Genomic DNA, 23,484 nt, shown 5'->3' with positions numbered 1-23,484 from the left:
AGGGAAATAGTACTCATCTCAGCTGGTTCTCTCCTCACCCTCTCCAAGGTCTCACAGCATTTTAAAACTAACCAATAATTCATAGTCGTCCTATTACTTCTTTTATCCTCCATTCCCAGGCATCCTGCTAATCAAAAGGGGGTTTGTGAGGTAGAATGGCTAACTATGAAGAGAAAATTATGCTGTTGATAGCGGTTTTTTTTTGCTTAGCTTTGACTGATTTCTGGCAGTTGTATGTCATAATAAACTATAATGTGAAATAATGATCAGCATGCTCATTCACACTTGCCAGCCATCAGTATTTACATTAGCATTTACTGCTATGTCCATAAAATAACCCAGTTTTAAGTAGATATATGCTCAGTTTATTCTAATTCTGTAAAAAAAAAAAACAAGTCATTTGTTTCAGGTTACTCATTCAAAGATATACTTAGAATAAAGCTGCCTTTACAATAAACCTGAAATCTCTCTCATTCTCTCCATGGTAACATCATGAATACATTTTGTTGTTCAGTATATGAACAGCCTCATTCAACATGCTGGTTACTTTACTGTAATTGCATTCATTTTTATAATAACTAATAACTTATTTTTAACAATTAAAAGTAGTCTACTTGCCTCAAAGGACCTCTAACTATAACTCGGATTCAACAGTAATAATTCTAATAAATGAGTTACCATATCTGAACAGAGAAAATTCAGATTACAAGTGTGCCTTTCCAAGCCACAAGGAAGAAAGCAGAGTTAGGCCTGGCTAGTGGTAGGGATAGGAAAGGAGGTTAGATCTCCCTGCTTCAGTTACTTAGAATTCATTGATGGAGCCAGATAGTTCAGATGAAATCTAAATGACTCAGATAATCACAATGAAGAAAATTATTTACTTTTACCTGGGGCCTTTTATGATGCTCTAGGTATCAGAAAAGCCTGCAAAGGTGGAATGGCCATTCTGAGGCATACCTCCCCTACTCTTCAGGCCAGAAACAGAGGAAACTATTGTCCATCCACAGGAGGACAACTACAGAAAGATGTGATTGGCCTATTTGTAACTTCTTCAGGTAGCACATGTATACTTCCCTTAGAAAAATAATGTGGATGTTTAAGGAGTAAGTGAAAAAATCCCCAATTCTTTGCATTGCCTCTATCAGTAAGCCTGGCTTTAATAACACCTTTTACTTACATAACGTGGCTCTCTTCAGTGCTCTTTCTGCGAGATCTGAAGTCTTTTCAAATATTCAGGCAGATCGTTACAGCTCTCTCCCCTTGTCTGTCTGTCAGGTTCTATTCACCTCTCTCAGTACATAAGACAGCATTCTGTGCCTAGGCACCAGCCAACTGTAGCTGTCTTGAGACGAGAGGAAAAAATGATGGTTGTGTTTTAAGAGAGGTTACCTCAATGCCTCATTTGTTCCCATCTATTGAGAACTGGTGGGGAGCTTTTATGGGAGCTTTTGCCACATAATATTGAGTCCAAAAGGTTATTTATTGATAGTTTAAATTGTTTACCCAGGCCCTTTTAAAAAGTGGGTCTCCAGGCCATATGATTTCTACCTTGTATTCAACAGAATACATAAAAAGAAGTTTGATTAGCATAAGATTGAGGTTGTAAAAAGTGAAAGGATGTTCAATTCTATCTTTGGCAGTACATTAGAGAGTGGAAATAAATGCACATAGAAAACTAAGAAATAAAAGCTCTTTTAGAAAATGCTACATGAGAATTTCTCCTATATTTTAGAACTAAGAAAAATTTTCCCTTAATAGGGAATCAGTACTGTCTTCTATGAGATAAAAAGAACTGCATACTCCTCTATTTCTTTTATTTTTTGAGAGGTTTTTACCTTAGGGTAGGTGTGCTTGTTGGAGAGAGAGAGACAGACAGTGAGAGGGGGAAAGTGAGAAATCAACCCCTGAGGGGATGGCCATGCTGCAATATCTTTTCCTCCATTCTCCTCCCAGGATCTTGGGCATATGCACCTGGCGTGACTTTCAAGTCACTGGGTCCAGGACTTGAACCACGGTCGACCATGTATGAGTCCAGTGACATAACCACTATGCCATCTGCTGCCTGCCCCCACTATTTCTCTTTTCAATACTGATTTGTAGAAAGGCCACAGATAAGCCCACTTATCTTTGAGGATAAGGACATCCTTTGTATCATTGCCAACTAGCATAATTCTTATCATAGAGTAAGGGGTACTATAAATATTTAAGAAAGAAAAGGAAACTGAAATAGGAAGAAAACAGTGTGAGATAGATCTCATGGATAAACACAAGAATGCCCCTCAAGAGAGGATTAACAATGACCATTGTATTATCACATTTGGGAAAATAAAACAGTCACTATGTGTAAGCTAAACCTTACAGGTTTGAACTTCAAGACTTTAAAGTCTATTTAAAGTTCTTATTAAAATGGTAGACAAATAATAATGTGATTGAATGTATAAAAGAAAATGAAATAAAAAAACAAAAATAAAGAAAAAATAATAATGATAACAATAACAAAGTTAAATAAAATAAATAAAGAATTTTCTAAATCTTCTTGTATATTATTTCTGGGATGTATGTATAGGAATACTGATTTCCCTATAGCTTTTAAGATCTACTTGTAGGGAACCAGCAGTTAGCGTAATGGCTATGTCGCTGGACTCCCACGTAGTCGACTGCGGTTCGTGTCCCGGACCCGGTGGCTTAAAACTCACGCCGGGCGCGTGTGCGTGCGTGCCCAAGATCCCGAGAGGAGAATGGAGGAGAAGGGATTGTGGCGTGACCATCCCCCCTGGGGGGTGATTTCTCGCTTTCTGTCTCTATGTCTCTGTCTGTCTGGCGAGCGCATGCGCCCTACAGTGAAAATCTCTCTCAAAAAAAAAAAAAAAAGATCTACTTGTGATTATCAATAATAAAATAATAACAGTTTTAAAAAATAGTGTATGCATATCTGAGCACAGCATACTAAACTCCTCAAAACCAAAATAAGCAGGAAAAATTATAAAGCAAACAAAGAAAAAGGACAGAAGTTTCCAAATATAATTAGAATGAAAATGAACTGCTCAACAGAAACAATTGCATACATTCAAAATTTTGAAAGAAAAGACCATTAACCCAGGACTTTATACTCATAGAAAGATTCTCTGTCAGAAATATGAGAAAAAGAAGAAATTGAGAAGAAAGCCTTCTCTTATTATGTATTTTCTTCTAATAGTTTTAAGCTTGAGGCTTTCAATCTACCTACAGTTGATTTTTTTTTTTTTTGGAGAGGTTTTTTTTCTTTTTTGTTATAGGGTGCATGCACTCACCAGAAAGACAGAGAGACAGAAAGACAGAAATCATCCCCTGGAGGGGATGGCCACACTGCAATCCCTTCTCCTTCATTCTCCTCTAGGGATCTTGGGCACACACATACATGTGCCCGGCGAGAGTTGGGCCACCAGGTCCAGGACTTGGGCCACAGTTGACTACATGAGAGTCCAGTGACATGGCTCTTATGCCAACTGTTGGTCCCCTTACAGCTGATTTTTGTGATGGAGTGAGGAAATATTCCAATTTCATTTTTTAAAATTGATAACCAATCATCCCAGCACAATTTAAAAATGAAATTATTTCATACTAAGTAGCCATTCTATAATTACCATAGATCAATTTCCATAATATGTTCTATTCCTGAATTCTTTTTTGTTGTTGTTCCACCTGACCTATTTTTTTTCCTATGTCCATATCACACTGATTTAACTACTATAGCTTTATAAGTTCAGAATCTAGTAGGGAAAATCATTACACATTATTTCTCATCAACAAATCTTAACTATTTTGGACCTTGGCCTTCTTATATAAATATTAGAATCGATTTGCCAAATTATTATCAAAAGTGAAACCGATTAGAAGTTGGATTCTTCCAATCATTTCATTTAGCTCTTGAATGTCTTTCAATATAATTTTATAATATTTTCCATAAAGATTGTGCATGATGTTTGTAAGATGTATTTATAGGTGTGTGATACTTCTCATACTATTGTAAATGGCATTTATAATTTCACTTATTGACTATTATTTTATAGAATATAAATAGCAATTTATTTTTAAATTGTTTTTTTTTTTAGAAATCTTGAAATGGTCTCTTATAAACTCTGACAATTTAGCTGTGAATTCTTGGGAGGTTTTCTAGGAACATCATTAAATAAATCATTTTCAAGTAAAAAAAATGATAGACAAATCCTACACCATTTTCAGGTGGCACTGGTATGAAATGTAAGTTCAGATTCTTAAATAAGATGCTTAGCTAATAGGAAAGTAGCACCAGAGTCTTCTAAGTTATTTGTATATCTAGGATTTATGGAATACACTACAGAACTATTTTTCAATTTACTTGGTTTTTATGAAGTGTCCAGGGGCCGTGACACTGCACACTGTGTGGATCCAAGTATGACGTGTCAAGACAGGTCAGAACTTACAGGAACCTGTGTAAAACGTTCAGTGAATTCTGCTATCTCTTTCTTTTCATGTCAGGACAAAGGCATTAAAACGTTATCATTTGCTTGACCTATGATCTAAGCCTAGAAAAACAAAGCCCAAATTGCTACAATTGTTATCCATATATTATAGGCTTAGGCTCTAGAATGGAATTTGTTTTGTTTTTAATAGAAATGCTCTCTTGGTAATAAATAAATAAATAAATAAATAAATAACAAATAAAAACAAACACTGCAATTTAAAATACTGACATTTTCAAATGTAACTACACTAAAAGTAGCCAAAAGCCACACAGAATGTCATCTGAAAAGTAGATGTTCTGATCAGTGGAATAGTAAGAAAAAGAAAAGCCAGTCTTAACACTTAATTACTCACACATACATTGATCGTAGACCTCTGTCCTTCAAGGGAAATTATAAACCAGATGACAACACAAGCATACCAAGCAACAGCTAAGGAATAATCACAAGTTGCTTATATTAATTCTTCCAATGCAGAAACATGCATCGTGCACCAAATGTGTGGTTCTTGGCAAAGGCTGCAGGGTTTCAGGGGAAGGAAGGCACTAGGATCCTGGGATCAGTGGAGGTGGCTCCTGAAAAGGACCAGAAACAAGAAAGGTTACTACTTTATTTGAGATGTTTCTCTAAGACTTAGGAATTCATAAAATAATACTGTTTTCTGACCATTAAACTGAAAAATAAATGCATAATTAAAGCAGAGATATACATAGTCAGTGAGAAGTCCAGCAAGCCTTGATCATAAATTTATCCAATATATTTTAAGAGAATTGTAAATGGTGATCAAGCAACTCTGCCCACCCAAGCACTCTGCAGGTAAGGGCACCCAATCAAGTCGAAGTGAAAATCCTATGTAAGGATCCCACTCAGCTGACCACAGGCTAACAAAGCCTGATACCATTAGACATTCCACTCATGTAATTCCCCTTATTCTAACTGTACACTGATCAAGCAACCTTTTGGTAATTAAGTTTCCTAAAAGGAATAATGTGTTGGTCAGGCCAGTATGAACATCAGATCTGCTTAGCAATTAAATTTCTCCATGTAAATTAATCCATTGACATTCTGTTTTATATATTGGTCTCTTGTGAACTCTGTTAGTGCCAGTCATCATCTCTGAGTTGGGGTAATTCTAGAGCACTGAAAAAAAATCAATTTTCGGGAACCAGCAGTTAGCGTAATGGCTATGTTGCTGGATTCCCACGTAGTCGACCGCGGTTCGTGTCCCGGACCCAGTGGCTTAAAACTCACGCCGGGCGCGTGTGCGTGAGTGCCCAAGATCCCAAGAGGAGAATGGAAGAGAAGGGATTGAGGTGTGACCATCCCCCCTGGGGGGCGATTTCTCGCTTTCTGTCTCTATGTCTCTCTCTGTCTGTCTGGCGAGCGCACGCGCCCTACAGTGAAAATCTCTCCAAAAAAAAAAAAATCAATTTTCGGGAACCAGCAGTTCGCGTAATGGCTATGTTGCTGGATTCCCACGTAGTCGACCGCGGTTCGTGTCCCGGACCCAGTGGCTTAAAACTCACGCCGGGCGCGTGTGCGTGAGTGCCCAAGATCCCAAGAGGAGAATGGAAGAGAAGGGATTGAGGTGTGACCATCCCCCCTGGGGGGCGATTTCTCGCTTTCTGTCTCTATGTCTCTCTCTGTCTGTCTGGCGAGCGCACGCGCCCTACAGTGAAAATCTCTCCAAAAAAAAAAAAATCAATTTTCGGGAACCAGCAGTTCGCGTAATGGCTATGTTGCTGGATTCCCACGTAGTCGACCGCGGTTCGTGTCCCGGACCCAGTGGCTTAAAACTCACGCCGGGCGCGTGTGCGTGAGTGCCCAAGATCCCAAGAGGAGAATGGAAGAGAAGGGATTGAGGTGTGACCATCCCCCCTGGGGGGCGATTTCTCGCTTTCTGTCTCTATGTCTCTCTCTGTCTGTCTGGCGAGCGCACGCGCCCTACAGTGAAAATCTCTCCAAAAAAAAAAAAATCAATTTTCGGGAACCAGCAGTTCGCGTAATGGCTATGTTGCTGGATTCCCACGTAGTCGACCGCGGTTCGTGTCCCGGACCCAGTGGCTTAAAACTCACGCCGGGCGCGTGTGCGTGAGTGCCCAAGATCCCAAGAGGAGAATGGAAGAGAAGGGATTGAGGTGTGACCATCCCCCCTGGGGGGCGATTTCTCGCTTTCTGTCTCTATGTCTCTCTCTGTCTGTCTGGCGAGCGCACGCGCCCTACAGTGAAAATCTCTCCAAAAAAAAAAAAATCAATTTTCAAACTCTACAAAAATGTACACAACTGGTTTGATTCAACACAGAGTTCATTCAAAGGTTTAGAGACCTGAGAGAGAGATAAGTTTAGGCAGCTTTGTTAATACAAAATTGTGTAGAGCTTTGACTATCACAATAAGCCATTTGGAGCCAGTTCCTAGGCAGTGGGAACTCACTGGAGAAACCTGAATGGGGCGGGGAAGGGTTGACATGATCAAAGTTGTTACTCACTGGTTTACAGTATGCAGCTCTATTTAGCAGTGTTTATAGCTTGCAAAGGTAGCTAAGTATACAGTTAATCATAACATAGTATTATAAACACATAGACTACTCTGAGAGCACCAGGGAAGAGTACCTACAATTCACTCTATTGATAACCAGGAAGTATTTCTCAGAAATGAGAACTTACATATTTTTTTCTATTAGACTTTAATGCTCTTTGAAAATTTCCCCTTTATTTGGGTACTTTATTTAGTTAAAGTAAATATATCCATATCTCAAAGAGCTCCAGGTGTATTTATATTTTTGACTTTCTGCTAGATAGCTCTACCTGGATATGCCTTGGACATTCCAAACTCGACATTTCAAAACCTAAACTCAGGAGTTTCTCTGCACTTTATACCTATTCCTGCTTCTCAAGTGTTCCCTACTTTGATGAATGTAACCACAACCCATTTGTTTGTTAAACATAGTTATGCTAAGTTCTCTCTTCTACCCTGAAAATGTAGTCTTAAAGTCTTGTAGTTTTGTATTTTCATTACAAAATTTTATTATTTTTATACATTCAATCATTGTATATCATGACAGCTTGCGAAATGAATTTTCCCAGCATGAATACACTGTATATTAGTCCAGTTAAAGATATTATCATATACATTATCATCAACAGATAATTTTCCATTTTTATGTCCCTTAAATGTTTTGCTTCTTTCTTTTTCCCCTTGATTCATTACCTTTTAGATCCTTATTTCCCAAGACAACTGCCTGAGTCCAGGTTTTAATGATTTATAATGTGAGTTTCTGAAATAGTCTTCCAAATGGTGCCTTCAGTTCATTCTAACCAGCTTCTATATTGCCAAATTTCCTTTACTTTGAAGCTAGGATAATAGTTCATTTAGTCATTTAACAAATACCTATTATGTTTCACGAACTTTTCTAAACCTAGGGGATATACTGTTCAACAAAATAGACAAGATATTTGCTTCTCATTTGTTCTGATATTCTTCACAGGACATTAAATATGAGAAATTAATAAAACCATTTTCAGTAGTGACAAATACTATAAATACAATTAAATGATGTAGTAGAGAGTGGATGGAGTTGTCATAAAATGCTCTTGGGCAGATAGCAGTTAAGGACTGGATGATAAGAGGCATCCAGCCATGCAACAATTTGGGGGGTAAGCATTTCAATCAGAGAAATAACAAATGATGGATAGAAATTTAATGTGTCCTGGAATTGGAAAAAAGGCAAGTATGGCTATAATGAGAGAGTCAGAGAGAGATGAAATCAGTAAGTTAGGCAGAAGGGACTTATGTAGAACCCAGTAAGTGTGAGTTTTAATGTAAGTGCAATGGGAAACTATTAAAAATATACAACTAGAAGGGATATGATTTAATTTATGATTCGAAAGCTGTTCTGTAGAGGATGGATTCAAGAAAACTAGGACTAAAAGAAAGGAGGGCATTCTAGAGTTCATTGTGTAAGTATGAGTAAGATGTAAGGGAGGAAAGAAGAAAGATGGAGAGACAAGTGACTTTTGTATATATTTTAAACTTATAGCCAATGAGAGTTGTTGAGGAATTAAATGTAAGAGACTCAGATTAAAAAGAGGGAACAAAAGAAATGTGACCTAAGTGAAACAGGGTGGATATTGGTCTCAGTTTCTGAGATAGAAAAGATTAGGAGAGGAGACTTTACAGCTTTAGGTGAGAACAGGAATCAAAAGTTCTATTTGACCCAATTAAGTCTTAATAACTATTGTAATTCCAAGTAGAGGTGTCAAAAAGGCAGTTGAATAGAAAATCTAGAGGCCAATAGAAAGATCTTTGGTGGAAATACAAGCTTGACAGTCATTAATAATATTTGAAGTCATTGGCCTAAATGAGATTATCTAAAACCAGAATATAGCAAAAGAAGAGTGGAAGGCCAAGCACCAAGTCCTGTCCACTCTAACATTTGGAGAACAAACAGAGGTTGAGGTGGCAGGAAAGTAGAGGCCAATGAGGTGAAAGAGGTTTCAGGTGAGTATGATGTTAAAGAACCAAGATAAAGAGGAGTCCAAAAACAAGAATGGTCACCTGTGTCAGATGTAGCTGCAGACACAAGATCAAAGATGTTGCCCACTGCACTTGACAAGATGGAAGTCTTTGGTGACATTCTCAAGGTCGGTTTTAGGAGAGTGATAGGGAATAAATCTATACTGGATAGGATGTGAGGAAGGAAGGAGAAAAAGCAAATAAATGAGGTCTTCAAAAAGTTCATGAAAAATGCAATGAAAATACAAGTTTATTTTTGTAAAAGAAAAAGGGGAAATTCATGCATAATGTTTTCATCATATGCCTTTTTTTCTATAAATTTTTGGAAGACCGTCTCATCGAGGAATCTGAACCAATCAAACCATGCACTCCTCTGATTAAAAGCAATCAGAGGCTTGCTACTCATTTCATGCCATTTAGAATAAAAGTTGAATTCTTTACTTTAGGATACTACATTCTTCATCATTTGGGCTTTTGCTACCTATGTAATTTTATCTCCCAGCCTTACCTCTCTCCTGTTACTGTAAGTACTTGCACTACTTTAACATGAGTCAGGCAGAGTAACTTCCTTCGAAGGTCTGACTCTCTCTGGTTGCTCTTTGCCCTTTCCTACACAAAGTAAAATTTCTTTTGATGCCTTTCAAGAATTACCATCTTAAATGCTGGTCATTTTAAAGGGGTTTTCTCAAAAGATAAAATTTCTGTTATGACTGCATTTTTGCACACAATCCATATTTGCTGTTAAAATTAATCTAGAAATGTACTGTGTGAACAACTGGAAACAAACTCATAGTGCAAAATATACTTAAAGTGTAATCAAAAACTCTGTTCTTAACTGCTAAATAATAAGCATTCTTTTTTTTTTTTCTATAGTCTTCGTTTAAAATTTCACAGTACCTTTTTGTTCTATGGTATGTACCTAAGGAATTCTAAAGGTGTCATCGCTGTATAAAATTGAAACGACAAGAACAAATGCAGCTAATTACTAAAATGTCATTTTTGACACTTTCTGTACTATTAGAGTCCCTACCCTTTTTTGTTTTGACTTCTGATGATCAGGTCAAGAGATGGGTATAGGGAGAGGATTAGATATTAGGAGCAAATAAAGAATTAGCTTGGAATTTTTGAGATGACCCCTAATAGGCTGTACTACTAGCTTTTACAATGTGTTAGCAGAAACCAATGTTACAAATGTAGGATGATGTGCTTTCTGCCAAGTGGTAATTCACCTTGGTTTGCATTGTTAAAACTGTAAATATAACAGAACATTAATAAAAATGTCTCTTGTGTAGCACCAAAAAAAAAAAAAAAATTACCATCTTAGTGCACCATTTCCCTGCCACATGATTTTATTTTCCTTAGGATTTTCGTTGCAACCTGCTTGACTTCACTCTCTCTTCTTGCCTTCTCCAACACAAACACATACAAAGGACTAGGACAGACTAATTTTGATGCTTTACATCACGACTAGGAGGCTTGTATCTCTGGTGCCTTGCAAGGTGCTTGCCATCAAATCTTGTAGAATAGTGTTCTCTCAAGGCTTGCTATATGAAAGTTTCTAAAATGTATCTGATTCTGTCACTTTCTTAAAATTCTTCAATGTTTCCTTAAGCCTTGCTGAATAAAATACCAAACACATTGATGTAGTATGGAACCTTTGGTGATGTGGGCCATTAAGTCTGCAGCATCGTTTCTCCCTTCCTTGGCCCTGATCGTCCTGCCTCCCATCATGCATGTGTGGGCCCACTGTGTGTTCGGTTTAAACCAAACATTTCTAGAGCAAGTGTTCTCAGGTCTCTCTATTTTGATGCCTGCTGTAGGCTGTTTTTGCAATACCTTCCAGAAGTGTACAATCTCAAAGGTTGCCTCTGCTCTAAAGTGTTTCCAGATTCCTCTTCCCTACTTTTACCATTACTAGATGCAGTCCCCTTTGTTTCCAGAGCCTTTGTCAATGACTATTAATTGCACTAACAACATTCATTCCATTATCATCTGCCTCTCATACTGTAATACAAACTCCATTGCGCAGAACATTTTGGGGTTCATCTTTATATTCGTTGCACCTAGCCTGGTGCTTGGCATATAAAACGTATGTTAGTCTATATTTTCCGGTGAAAAGCAGTCACATTGGTATATGATTGATTGCATTAAGCCACTTGGTCCATTCTGAATGAGGAGTGTAAACGCCAAGTATAGAGCACATCTTCAATTCACATTTGCATTCTGAAAAATTAGCCATCCAGGGCAATTATTTATTTTTATTTCTCTTCATTTTCTCCTACATTTTGAGACTTTAGAAAACTTTTTTAGAGGAAGTGCTATGGATAGAGGCTTTTTACTTCAAACTATTTTTCAAATCAAAATGGTTTGTAACTTCTCTCAGACATTCTTATAACATGTGACCTACAGGTTTCTCTCTTTAAGTTTATGTCCTTTTTTCTTATAAATTTTTCCTCAATTTTTATAATAATGAATCCCACCTTTCAATATATAAATCCCCTCCACAGTGACAAAATCTACCAATTATTTCAACAAGAAGAAAATATGAGCTGCACATAAACTTAGGAAACAGCACTGTGTTACCACAATAATTTAAGATCTCGACATGATAATAGCACTTTAGGATTCACAAGAACATGTGATGACATCAACACAGAGCTTTAGGTATTTATCACTTAGGCCTGAAGCTGAACTCTTATTTTGACATTAGGAGTTGGATTACAGGATCTCAGGATTGGGAAGGACCTAAAGGTCATTTCATTCTGCTACTTTATATGAATGAATCCCTTCTATAATATCTGTAATAAATTGCTCTTTCTTCTCTCCTTGAATCCTTTGATTATAGTGAAATTACCATCCCTCGAATGCGTCAGGTAAAAATAAATGCCTCATACAAAACTTCATACAGATTTTCTGTCTTCTATAATAACAGTTATTTTCAGTATTGTAAAGCCTACCAATTTGATTAGTATGAGTCATGTGTTCTTCATCTATTTTATGTATAAAGAAAGAAAGGCAACTGTGGAACATGCAATCTTTCACTTCTCTTTACCTATCTACCTATATGCTGCTTCTTTCTAGAAAGGATTTTAAATGAGATGATTTTAAACACCTGGACACCTGGATGCAATAAAATTATTAAAATATAAATATAAATTTGAAGTCCTGAAAGAAATTCTTGACTCAAAGGCTAATATATTTTCTGGCATTCATTGAAGTTCAGATTATCAGGGGGCTTCCTACAAGCTGCTACAAAAATAAAATCATAGTGGATATTAAGTTCTCCTTATCTAACAGAGGGGAGTATATCAATTCTCCAGTAAGTGAAATTTTTCTAAATTATGAGAGGAATTTACTGTTAGCATCTTTCGTGTGCATTAATGATCATTATTTTTGTACCTTATCTATTCTGGGCATTAGAGGTACAGGTAAGCAAGATAGACAAGGTGCTTCTTTTCTTGGAAGAGGGAAGAGCAATATCTGAGAAATGAACCTGAGTATGAGGAAGAAAGTAAAGCAGGGTGATGTGGTAGTACGTAGCTTAGGGAAGGGGAACATTAGTTTAGATCTGGTGATCAGAGAAGGCCTTTCTGTGGGGTGACAATTGAAGTGAGACTTGAATGATAAGGAGGAGCCAGTAATTCAGAGATTGAGGACATAACATATCAGATAGAGGAAGCAAAATGAAGAGTCTATGTGGCAAAAATTTATGGTTCAATTATGTACTCCCAGAATTCATGCATTGAAATTTGGTCACTACTGTGAGGACACTAAGAAGATGGAAACTTAATCCAACCTATGGAAGGCTGTCAGCATTAGATGAGGTCATGAGGGGGTAGGGGAAGCCCAAGGTTGCATACTGGTGGTTTTATAACTAGAGAGAGAGAGAGAGAGACCAGAGACATCACTATCTGATGTCCTGTGCTGCCTCAGGACTCTGCAGAGAGTCTTCACCAACAAGAAGGTCCTTTCCAGATGTGGCCCTTGATCTTGGACATCCATGAGCTGAATAAACCTTTATTATTTACAAATTACCCAGTCTGTGATACTCAGTTATAGCATCAGAAAAACAAACTAACACAGTATGCCAAAGAGCAGAAAAAGAAAGCCAATGTTCATGCAACATGATGAATGGGCACGGGCAGTGGCGACTGGTGGGCAGAAATATTCTGTAAGTTAAGCATATCATAGTGATTGCAGTGGAAAAGACATTGAAGGGCTTTTGTAGGGGAGTGACTTAGTCTAATATATGTTTTAAAAAATCATTATCTTGCTATGTGGAGAATGACTTTTAAGAGTCCAAGAGCCGGAACTGGAAGGTTAACAGGAAGTTTTTGCAATCATTTCAGGAAGGAGTCAGTCACTTAGAATAAGGCAGTAGTGAGATAGAGAGATATGAATAGATTCAAGATATGTTCTAGTGATAGAGACAGCAGTACTTATTGATGAAATTGGATACCAGTAGCAATAGGAAACAAGAATTTAATGATAATAATTTGTGACTTGAACAAATGGATGGATGATGATCCCTGTGCTACAAGTGGGAAGATTAGGGGAGGGGCAGGTTGCATATTGCAGGAATCAAGACTTCTGTTTTGACTGGGTTAAATCTGAGACGTCAAATAGGTATGTATGTGATGATGCATTAGTTTGGAACTCTTTGAAGAATAAGGTGACAGCTGGAGATCAAGAGTTAGAAGCTGTCAGCATGTAGATATTTATAACCAAACATCTATCATAGATAAGACCACTTAGGAGGGTGGAGAAGAGGCCCAAAGACAAAGCGTGGGACTTCATAATATTTGGAGGTCCAGCATAGGTGGAAGAATCAATAAAGGAGACAGAAGTAATATTCAGTGAGTTCAAAAGAAGAGCTGCGAGTATGAGATGTTGTAGAAACTCAAAGAAAGTGTTATGAGTTTGTTTTTTACTTTTAATTTGTCTTTAATGGCCAACTGTATCAACTACTTTGAGAAGCCATGTAAGATAAAAATTGAGAAGTTATTTCATTTGACAACATGAAAGTCATTAGCAACCTAATCAAGAGCAATTTCAGCAGTAAAATCTGATTGGACAGAATTAGACTGTGAGATGAATCTAGTAGCTAGTAGAGATGACTACTAAAGGAAACTCTTTTAATAAGTTTTATTGGTGGATGAAAGGAATCTAGAATCAAATAGAGTTTTTCTAAAGATAGGAGTTACTAGAATATGGACCTAGAAGGACACTGATGATGCAAGAAAAAAGAGTAAATATGGAAGCAAATTTCTGAAAATGAAATCCAATATACAGTTGGAGAAGCTGACCTTTAATAGGAAGAGGGACTCTAAACCCATCATTGCAAGATGGTAATCAGGGGATAGGGTAGAGATGCTGGAATATCAATAGTTTTGTTAATATAAAGAAGCAATATCCTTTCTGGTTGCTTTTATTTTCTCAATGAATTATGCAGTAAAGTCTTAAGCAGAATAGGGTGGTAGTGATCCTGGTAATGGTGGCAGGCTTAGGGGTACATGGATTGAAAATAGAGGACAAAGTACAGAGCAATCATTTTGGACAGTGGGAAGTGAACATGCATATATTATTAAAGAAGGATGTGTATATATATATATATATATCTGCATAGAAAAAATTATTATGATCTTGGGAAGAAAAGTAAACATAAAAATTGGTCACTGTTATGATAGGGAATAATGGTTTTTAGACACATATTAGATACGTAAATTATGTGAACCAGCACATCCTGAGGTGGACAAAGTTGTGTGGTAGTGGGAACCAGCAGTTGGCGTAATGGCTATGTCGCTGGACTCCCACATAGTCGACCGCGGTTCGCGTCCTGGACCCGGTGGCTTAAAACTCATGCCAAGCGCGTGTGCGTGCGTGCCCAAGATCTCGAGAGGAGAATGGCAGGAGAAGGGATTGCAGCGGGACCATCCCCCCGGGGGGTGATTTCTCGCTTTCTGTCTCTATGTCTCTCTCTGTCTGTCTGGCAAGTGCACGCGCCCTATAGCAAAAACCTCTCAAAAAAAAAAAAAAGTTGTGTGGTAGTACTCTTGGGAGTTCTATGTAGTAGGAGGGTCTTTAGCAATAATTTAAAGGAAGGATCATGATGTCAAAAAAGTTAGATAACATCTCAGACATTATAAGTACAAATGTGCCATGCAAAACAGATTTTCTTGGTTAGATCAGAAAGTAGAGGCTATGTATAATGTGTGATTGAAAAAGAGGAGGCTGAGTTTATGTATGAAATATTAGAGATGAAATGTTAACAGGATTTCATTTCAATTTTTATGGAGAAGAAAGAAAGAAGAGGTTTAAGTGGATTCCAGATAATACACCAGTTTATTCCTTCATTCATAATTCTTACCTGTCGTTCACTGAAGGGAACACAGAATTGAAATAGATACACACTATGCTGTCCATAACTTAAAAGTGAAACTACTAACTTTAATATAAAAAAGAATAACTCACTAAATAGAGGTACAAGTGTAATTCAGCGGGGAATAAAGTGAATGAATGAAATGGATAATTATTCTTGTCTAGAAGGATTGGTAAGTGTTTCTTAGAGGTATCATTTGAGCTGGACCTTGAAAGAGTAGAGTGACTGAGATATAATAGAGCAAAGAAGAGAATTAGACTCATGAAGGTGTGTGCTGCAGATTGCAAAGGCTAAGATGGAGTGTGAGGTGCAGGATCTTTAATAGAGTCCAGTACCTGTGAAAAGAAGAGAAAGGAAATGGGATTGCACAGGAGACAGTATTGCCCCTTTCAGAGGTCCAGAGTAACTGAAATGGTCACATCAATGAGTCTGCCTCTCTCGGTCCCTGGTTCATAACTGTGCTAGGAAGGTATGGCCTAGAGTGAAATGGCTCTGGGGCTAAAGCAGACACTCTAGGGTTGAGGCTGTGGAGTAGAGCATTCCAAACAGGGTCTTGATACTGCTTGACACCCATTCCCCCTAACCAGTCTGTAGAGAGCATAAACATTCTATCACACTCCAGAGGGCTGGAACAGAGGCTAGGCTGAAAGACATCTTGGGGATGAAGCTCAACAGATCATGTGGGATTATGGAGAAGCTTGAAAAGCATGATTAAGATTTGAGACCTTTTCCTTGTGCAGTTTCTTAGGAAATCAGGTAGGGCTATATCTGACACTCTTATTTTTAGGAGATAACTCCACATAGTGAACCTGCTGCACCAGAATCTGTTGGAAGTAGGAGTTGCAATAGAACACAACTATCTAGGTCCAGATATTGGTACAGCACTGAAATGCCCCTCTGAGAAGCATTCCCACATAAGGTTCCTGGTTCAAGGCTGGAGACTTCCCTGAGTATGCAGGGCACACACTTGTGCAACATCTGGGACTGGCTGAAGGTTAAAGGTGAGTTGTGAAATCAGGACTTTGTTGGGGCTGTTGCTCTCTCCCTCTCTCTGAAGAAAAAAGAAAAGAAGAAAAAGAGAGAGAAAGATAAATAATAAATTGGTAGGTGGGGTGTGGTAGGTATGGGTGTGGGAGAGATTCACCGCACCCTGCATTGCACTCATTTTCTTTTTTCTTTTTAAGTTTGTTTATTTATTTCATGAAAGAGAGACAGCATTCAGAGCAGAGTCTTGCCACTGCTTTACCCCAGCCTCAGGGCCAGCCCTGGATCATGGGTTTACTTGTGCCTGGTGCACATGTACACTGGGAGTCTCTGTACCTGAACAATGAACCTTCCTATGTGGCATTGCCTTGCAGAACAGTCGGTTTTTACCTGTGGCACCATCATCTGGCCCCTTATTTTCTTTTTGGACCTTTTATTCTTGAGTAACAAGAATGGAATTGGGAACAATTCCTAGCTCATTCATAATAACCAGATCCTTTACCAGTACTATAATTGTAACCAGAATATTTGTATCTGGCCCATATCCCCTCTTGTTAGAGAAACATGCCTGCATCAGAATAATAGCACATATTCTTCACATGTTGCTGTGCCTAGGCTATCTTTCTACTGAATGGATTTTTCATTAGCTCTTCATCAATCATTGTATGTATTTAAATGTGTGCTCTTTTGGCAAGAAAAAGTAGAGAAGACAATTTTTCTATTTAAAAATTAGCTATCATTTTTTGTCCAGATGGTGCAGGAGGCCAGCGGGTGGGCTGGGTTGGGAAGCCAGCTGGGGTGGAAGACAGCAGGCAGCTTCCAAGGGCCTGGGCCCTGAGGCGTAGCAGTCGGCCTGTGTGACTGGGCTGTAGAATGTGAAATGAGCACTCTAGGGGCAATCCTAGTAACAGCATCCCATTATGACATGTAAGTCATTCAGAAACCAGCAGTGTGGAGCCAGGTTACCAAGTCTAAATAGAAGCACAGAGAAATGGGGAGTATAAAGAACATACCAGGAGGCGGAAAGGCAAGGCCTGAAAGAATTCCCTTCACTCACTAACATACTGCCTTAATTGCTTTACTTAATGGAATGACAGTGCAGAGTTGTGGTGCCAAGGTTGTTTTCTAGATAGACCTATGAGAAAAAAATTAATAGAGAAATAGATCAAGTTTTATCTGGAAATTGGTATTTCATTTAAATCTTTTCCAACTTGTATGTTAGCTTTTTAAGTGATTATTTTGCTTCTTTGTTTAATTAAGGAAGTATTATATTAATAGTGTATGCACATTTCAGTTAAGCATATTTGAGATGCCTTTCTATTTTGAAAATAAAACCATCTCTCTTGTAGTACTTCTTTTTTTTTTGATATAAGCTTGCCCAAACTTGGCATGTAGTGGCTGGGAGAAAAGAAACAGCTTTTTTTTTTCTTTTTAGGAACAGCTTTTTAACTCTAGCCTTGTAAAGCTGAATGGAGAAAGTGAGGACAAACCTCATAGCTATCCATTTAAAAAGTCTGGACCTTGGGACCAGCAGATGGTGTGATGGTTTTGTCAATGGACTCCCATGTAGCTGACCACAGTTCAGGTCCCAGATCTGGCAGCTTTAAACTCATGCCAGATGCGTGTGCATGTGTGCCCAAAGTTCTGAGAGGAGAACGGAGGAGAAGGGATTTCTATGTGGTTTTTTCCTCTGGGGGATGATGTCTTGCTTTCTGTCTCTCTGTCTCTCCAGTGAGCATACACACCTTATAGCAAAAAAAAAAAAAAAAAAAAACCCTCCATGATAGAATTAGACTAAAACTTCCCAAGTCATATCACATTATCATTTTTATTTTAGTTACTTGTCAAACTATATCTAAGATATTATATTTAAGATCTATAAACATAGACAAAACTAAATGCTCTGGACATTTGAATTCAGACAATTGTGAATTTATTTTTGGAAGTCTACTGTATTTTGGTGAATGTCTTCATGAACCAGTTTCTTCATGTTGGCAAAGTTGTATTTCTCATCATTTTTATGTATCTTATGATTTTTGTAGTTTACTATTCTTCATAAGGTGCTTTCTATCAAATATAGTAAAAAAAAATAAGGCTTAGAGTCTGTGGTGAAAATTGAAGCAAAATGATTATCAGTTGCTCAAAATTTAATGTAAAAAAAAAAAATTCACTCCAGTGCTGATGATCTCCTCCATTTACTTTACTTCTTAACGCTCTCTCCTGAAAACACTCCACTGTAATGTGTATGAAGAACTTCAAAAAGTTAATGGAAAAATGAAATTAAAGTACAAGTTTATTTTGATGCCAAAAAATTGATATCTACTTATAATTTCTTCATAATATACATTTTCCATAAACTTTTGAGGACTCCAAATATTAATGTTTTATAGATTTATCTTGCATAGAAAAGTAAATTTATCCTCTGCAATAATTGGAGAAGTTACTTTGTTTGGTTTTTCTTTTTGTTGTGGTTTTGTTTCTACATTTAGTATCACAACTTGTTTTTTTCAGATTTGGGAATTTAAGTTACAATCACATAAACCATCTTCTCCATATGCATTATCTATAATTTAATTTCCTCCCATTCAGTAAAAGAAGAAATGAAGTTCTATCTCTTCCTTCCTAGAAGAGGTTTGATTTTCTATCCTACTGCCATTATCTTCCTTCAAAACCCTTCCTCTAATATTTGAACATAATCTGAGGGCTGGAATTATGAATGTATTTGATACTCTTGGTATGTTATACTGTTATGAGTTGTTTGTAAACTCTGTGATACACTTTGGATTAGCAGACTGTATCTACTAAGTATATGACATAATGTAGGAGAGAGTTTTTGAACTGAGATGAACATTTTACAGGAAAAGGACAAAAGGATTTCAAGTGGATTAAAAACAACAGAATAAAGAGAAAGTGTCTTTATTCAGCAGGTAGAATACTTTCCTGAGCATAGTGCTTCATCTCTAGTAGGTTTCCTGAAGAGACAAAGAAAGAGAGATAGAAAGAGAGAATAAGTAGGGACCAGCAGTTGGTGTAGTGGCCATGTTGCTGGACTCCCATGTAGTCGACTACAGTTTGAGTCCCGGAACCGGTTTCTTAAACTCACACCGGGTGCATGTGCATGTGTGCCCAAGATCCCTAGAGGAGAATAGAGGAGAAGGGATTGCAGTATGGCCATCCACCTTCGGAGGTGATTTCTCATGTTCTGTCTGTCTCCTTCTGTTTTTCTGGCAAAGCACGTACCCTATAGCAAAAACCTCTCAAAAAAAGAAAGAAAGAGAGAATAAGTCCAGTTAGCATTAGGAGGTTAGGCATTATAAAATGATTGGCTGGACTTGGTTTTACCCCTTTGAGCAGGCCCAGCTCTTTCATTGGATTGATCCTATTAGCTTGTTTTCCTGATACTGATTAGACATAGTCTCAGTATCATTAATGAAGAAGACAGAATTTTTGCTCAATATTCCTCATTATTTTTTGCCGCTTGAGGGTACCAAATTATGAGAAATCCTTTGATCATAATCTTATGACTGGAGACTTAAATGCTAATTTCTTTAAAAATTAGAAGCTGATATGACACGTGCTGAATGCTTTGTACACTCTGGGAATGTTCAGGGTAAAATATACTATTTGCTAGTTGTAAAATATGCTGTTTACTACATGTTAGGTTAAAAAAAAGCATGGAATACTATTGTAGTATACTATATTTATATAAAGAGGAACATACAAACACACAAACATGTAAGCACAAACACATATGCCAATAAATACTTCTAAAGTATGTATTTAAAAAACACATAGAAAACCCATAGGAAAAATCCATAGAAAGTGTTTTGTTTTAAGGAATCTATAAATTTATTTAGGTAATACATGGCGATAAATCATTCAAGTAGTACAGAAAGGGCATCGAGTCCTGGTTTCTCAGAATCTTGCCTCAAAGATAGCCATTATTATCAATGTTTTATGTGTACTTTCAAATAAATGGATACTTTAGAATTATATATTGGCATGTGTTTGTGCATGCATGATTTTGTGTTTGTATGTTCCTCTTTACATGTAGGATGCTACAATAGTGTTCTATGCCTTTTTTCTGATAAATAAGTTTATCAGTACATGCAGAACAAACAACCATAGGAATTAGAAGACAGTTCTTGGAAAATGTATCAGATTCTTGAACTTTTGCTATCCATACAATTTGAAGAAATGGTGTCCTCAATACCCATCTCTGTTTTCTATTCACATATAAAGATCAAATCTCCATGTTCCCTGTTCAACTGTTAGCTCCTGTTACATCCCTGAAGAATCAATTGTTCTTGTCTATGTTTTTTAAATATCATATACATTATTTATACTCCATTTATGACCTTGATCATGTTGAAGATGTTTTGTTTGCTTGTTTGTCTATTTTTATGCATAAATAGATTTTGAGTTCATTAACACTTTTTTTCTCCTGGATTCTTATCCACTAGTACGGAGTATGGCATATAGTAGGTGCTCAATAAGTATTGCTTGATTGAAAAAAAAAGTAAGAGACCCTTAACCTTCACTGTACATATAATTCCTATTTCTTTTCCTTGTTGTTGTTATTCTTTGGTATTTGGCTTGAAATATTTATCTCCTCAATGATAACTTTTAAGAACAATCTTGGAGCAGTGAAAGAATTATGAGTAAAATATAAAACTAATGAATCACCTGGAAATATTTATTACAAGACATCTTTTATAAACTTTTATGAGAAAAATAGATGATCCCTTACATTTTGTGTTACAAATTGCTGAGTAAAGGCTGAAGCGACCAAAGTAAACCTGCAGTTTCCAGACCAGAGCAGTTGGCCATAGATGTGTTTGCATATACATTCCAGAGCTCAACTTCATTGTGTATGCGTGCATTTGTTTAGTGCTCACAAAGATGCTTTATGTCATTACTTCGAAAATTTTCATGTTTGGTTTAGGCAAGCAAATACTGCTTAAATAGCGTCATAGATTTTATTGCTGTGATATTAAGACCACAGTGCTATATTTTCATTTATCTACGCCCACAGCTCAACTATGTTATCTTCCATTGCTTGCAATATTTAATACAACCTTTGGTATAAATGCAAATAGTTGAAAGAATTATTTGTTATTTGTTCCTATTATGTAGCTGGTACATCCAGTTTAACCATCATTACCCAGAGCATGAACATTTTTCTTCACTTTGAGGATCATTTAAGACTTGTCTTTAAACTGCCTCATTATGTCTTTCAGAAATACAGTTCTCGTATAACAACTAATCAGGAAATTCAAAGTGTTCAAAGTATGTTAGGAAAAGCAGATGTTTGCTATTTAAAGTACTGCAGATGATTGTTATTTCTTTTTCTAGTCAAAAGATGTTCAAATCCACTAAATAAATGTATTGTCTTTAAGTGTGCATCCTTCTGTGTCACAGTGGTGGGAGATCTTCACTGCTAGAGTTTGAAATGAAAATGTTCTGCTAATGTTCTGCTTAACAGTTCATTTTACACAGTTGGGAAGCTTGGGCTGGAAAAACATCAGTAAATTTCATTCTTCTTAGCCTAACATAAAAAATAGGTAATGGAAATGGCAGTTGGTTTCTTTGAAATAGTAGAATGCTGAATAAATTCAGTAGCCATTTTTGAGCCCAAAATAAGCTTAGTTGATTTTTTTTTTAGAAAGACTAAACTTTACAGATAATCATAGATGTTAATAAGTTAAACAACTGAGCCATGTAGTCAAATCTATTGTAGTAGGAATAGGAAATATATTTAAATACTCTTTATAGTCACATACAGATTTATGAAAATTAGTATAATTTAAAACTTTTGTTGAGACAGACTTAGAATTATTATCTGTTTAGTCTTGTAAAGAATATTAACTTTTTTTTAGAGAACTTTTTGCTGTTGGGTGCATGTGCTCACCAGAGAGACAGGCAGAAAGCGAGAAATCACCTCCCAAGGGGGATGGCCATGCCTCAGTCCCTTCTCCTCCATTCTCCTCTCAGGATTTTGGGTATACATGTACACAAGCCCAGCATGAGTTTTAAGCTGCTGGGTCCAGGATTTGAACCACAGTTGACTATGTGGGAGTCCAGTGAGCTAACCATTCTGCCATCTGCTGGTCTCAAATATTAGCATGTATTAGGTTCAGACTTCTGTTTCGTTTTTGTTTTTGTTTTTGTTTTTTGTCTTGTTTTGTTTTAAGAATGATCTATTTAAGGGGCTAGCAGGTGGTGTAGTGGTTAAGGTGCTGGAATCCCATGTGGCTGATCATGGTTTGAGTCATGGACTCAGCAGCTTATGCATGTATGCCCAAAATCCCAAGAGGTGAATGGAGAAGAGATTACAGTGTGGCCATCCCACTTTCTGTCTGAGGGTAATTTTTCACTTTCTGTCTGTCTGCCTCTCTGCCCTACAGGAAAAAAATCAAGCAAACAAACAAAAAGAAAAACAAAAACTCTAAAAAATAGAATTATCAATTTAATTTTATCTGTTATTTTTTTAATATGCTACAGGGCACATGCACTCATCAGAGAGAGAGAGAAAGGGAAAGTGAGAAAGCAAGCCTCCAGGTCTGGGATTCAAACTGCAGAGGATCATGTGAGAATCCAGTGCCTTAACCACCATGACTCCTGCTAGCACCAGCCTTCTGTTTGGGAGTGGCAAATAGGCCTGGAAAGGTGAAAAGGCTTAGCGTAGGTTATCTGGTGACTTGGTGACAGTGTCAAAGTCAGAATCTAGGTCTCTAGGTTATGAGTATAGATTTTTTCCCTGCCTTTTCTGAAACCATTTTGCATTAAATCTGTCATTTAATTTCAGAGCAGCACTTTTGTTTTTGCTGAGTAAAGAAACAATCTGAGGGAACCAGCAGTGAGTGTAATGGCTACATCACTGGACTCCCACATAGTCGACCACGGTTCGCGTCCCGGACCCGGTGGCTTAAAACTCATGCCAGGTGCTTGTGGGTGCGTGCCCAAGATCCCGAGAGAAAAATGGAGGAGAAGAGATTGAGGCGTGGCCATCCCCTCTGGGGGGTGATTTCTCACTTTCTGTCTCTCTGTTTCTGTCTGTCTGTCTGTCTGGCGAGCACACACGCCCTATAGCAAAAAAAAAAAAAAAAACTGTAAAAAAAAAAAAA

The 23,484-nt window shown here is 37.3% G+C and overlaps 1 protein-coding gene across 6 annotated transcripts in view; it reads left to right on the top strand.

Annotated features, from left to right (window-relative positions):
* The window catches only part of SLC44A5 (solute carrier family 44 member 5), a 372,817-nt gene that overhangs the window by 241,901 nt on the left and 107,432 nt on the right, over window positions 1-23,484 (top strand). The window lies entirely within an intron of this gene.

Source organism: Tupaia chinensis, unplaced genomic scaffold, assembly GCF_000334495.1.
Source record: "Tupaia chinensis unplaced genomic scaffold, TupChi_1.0 Scaffold000164_1, whole genome shotgun sequence".
In the NCBI taxonomy this organism is placed as follows: domain Eukaryota; kingdom Metazoa; phylum Chordata; class Mammalia; order Scandentia; family Tupaiidae; genus Tupaia; species Tupaia belangeri.
Note: the sequence above shows the minus strand (reverse complement) of the source record. Positions and strands in the feature narration are given on the sequence as shown.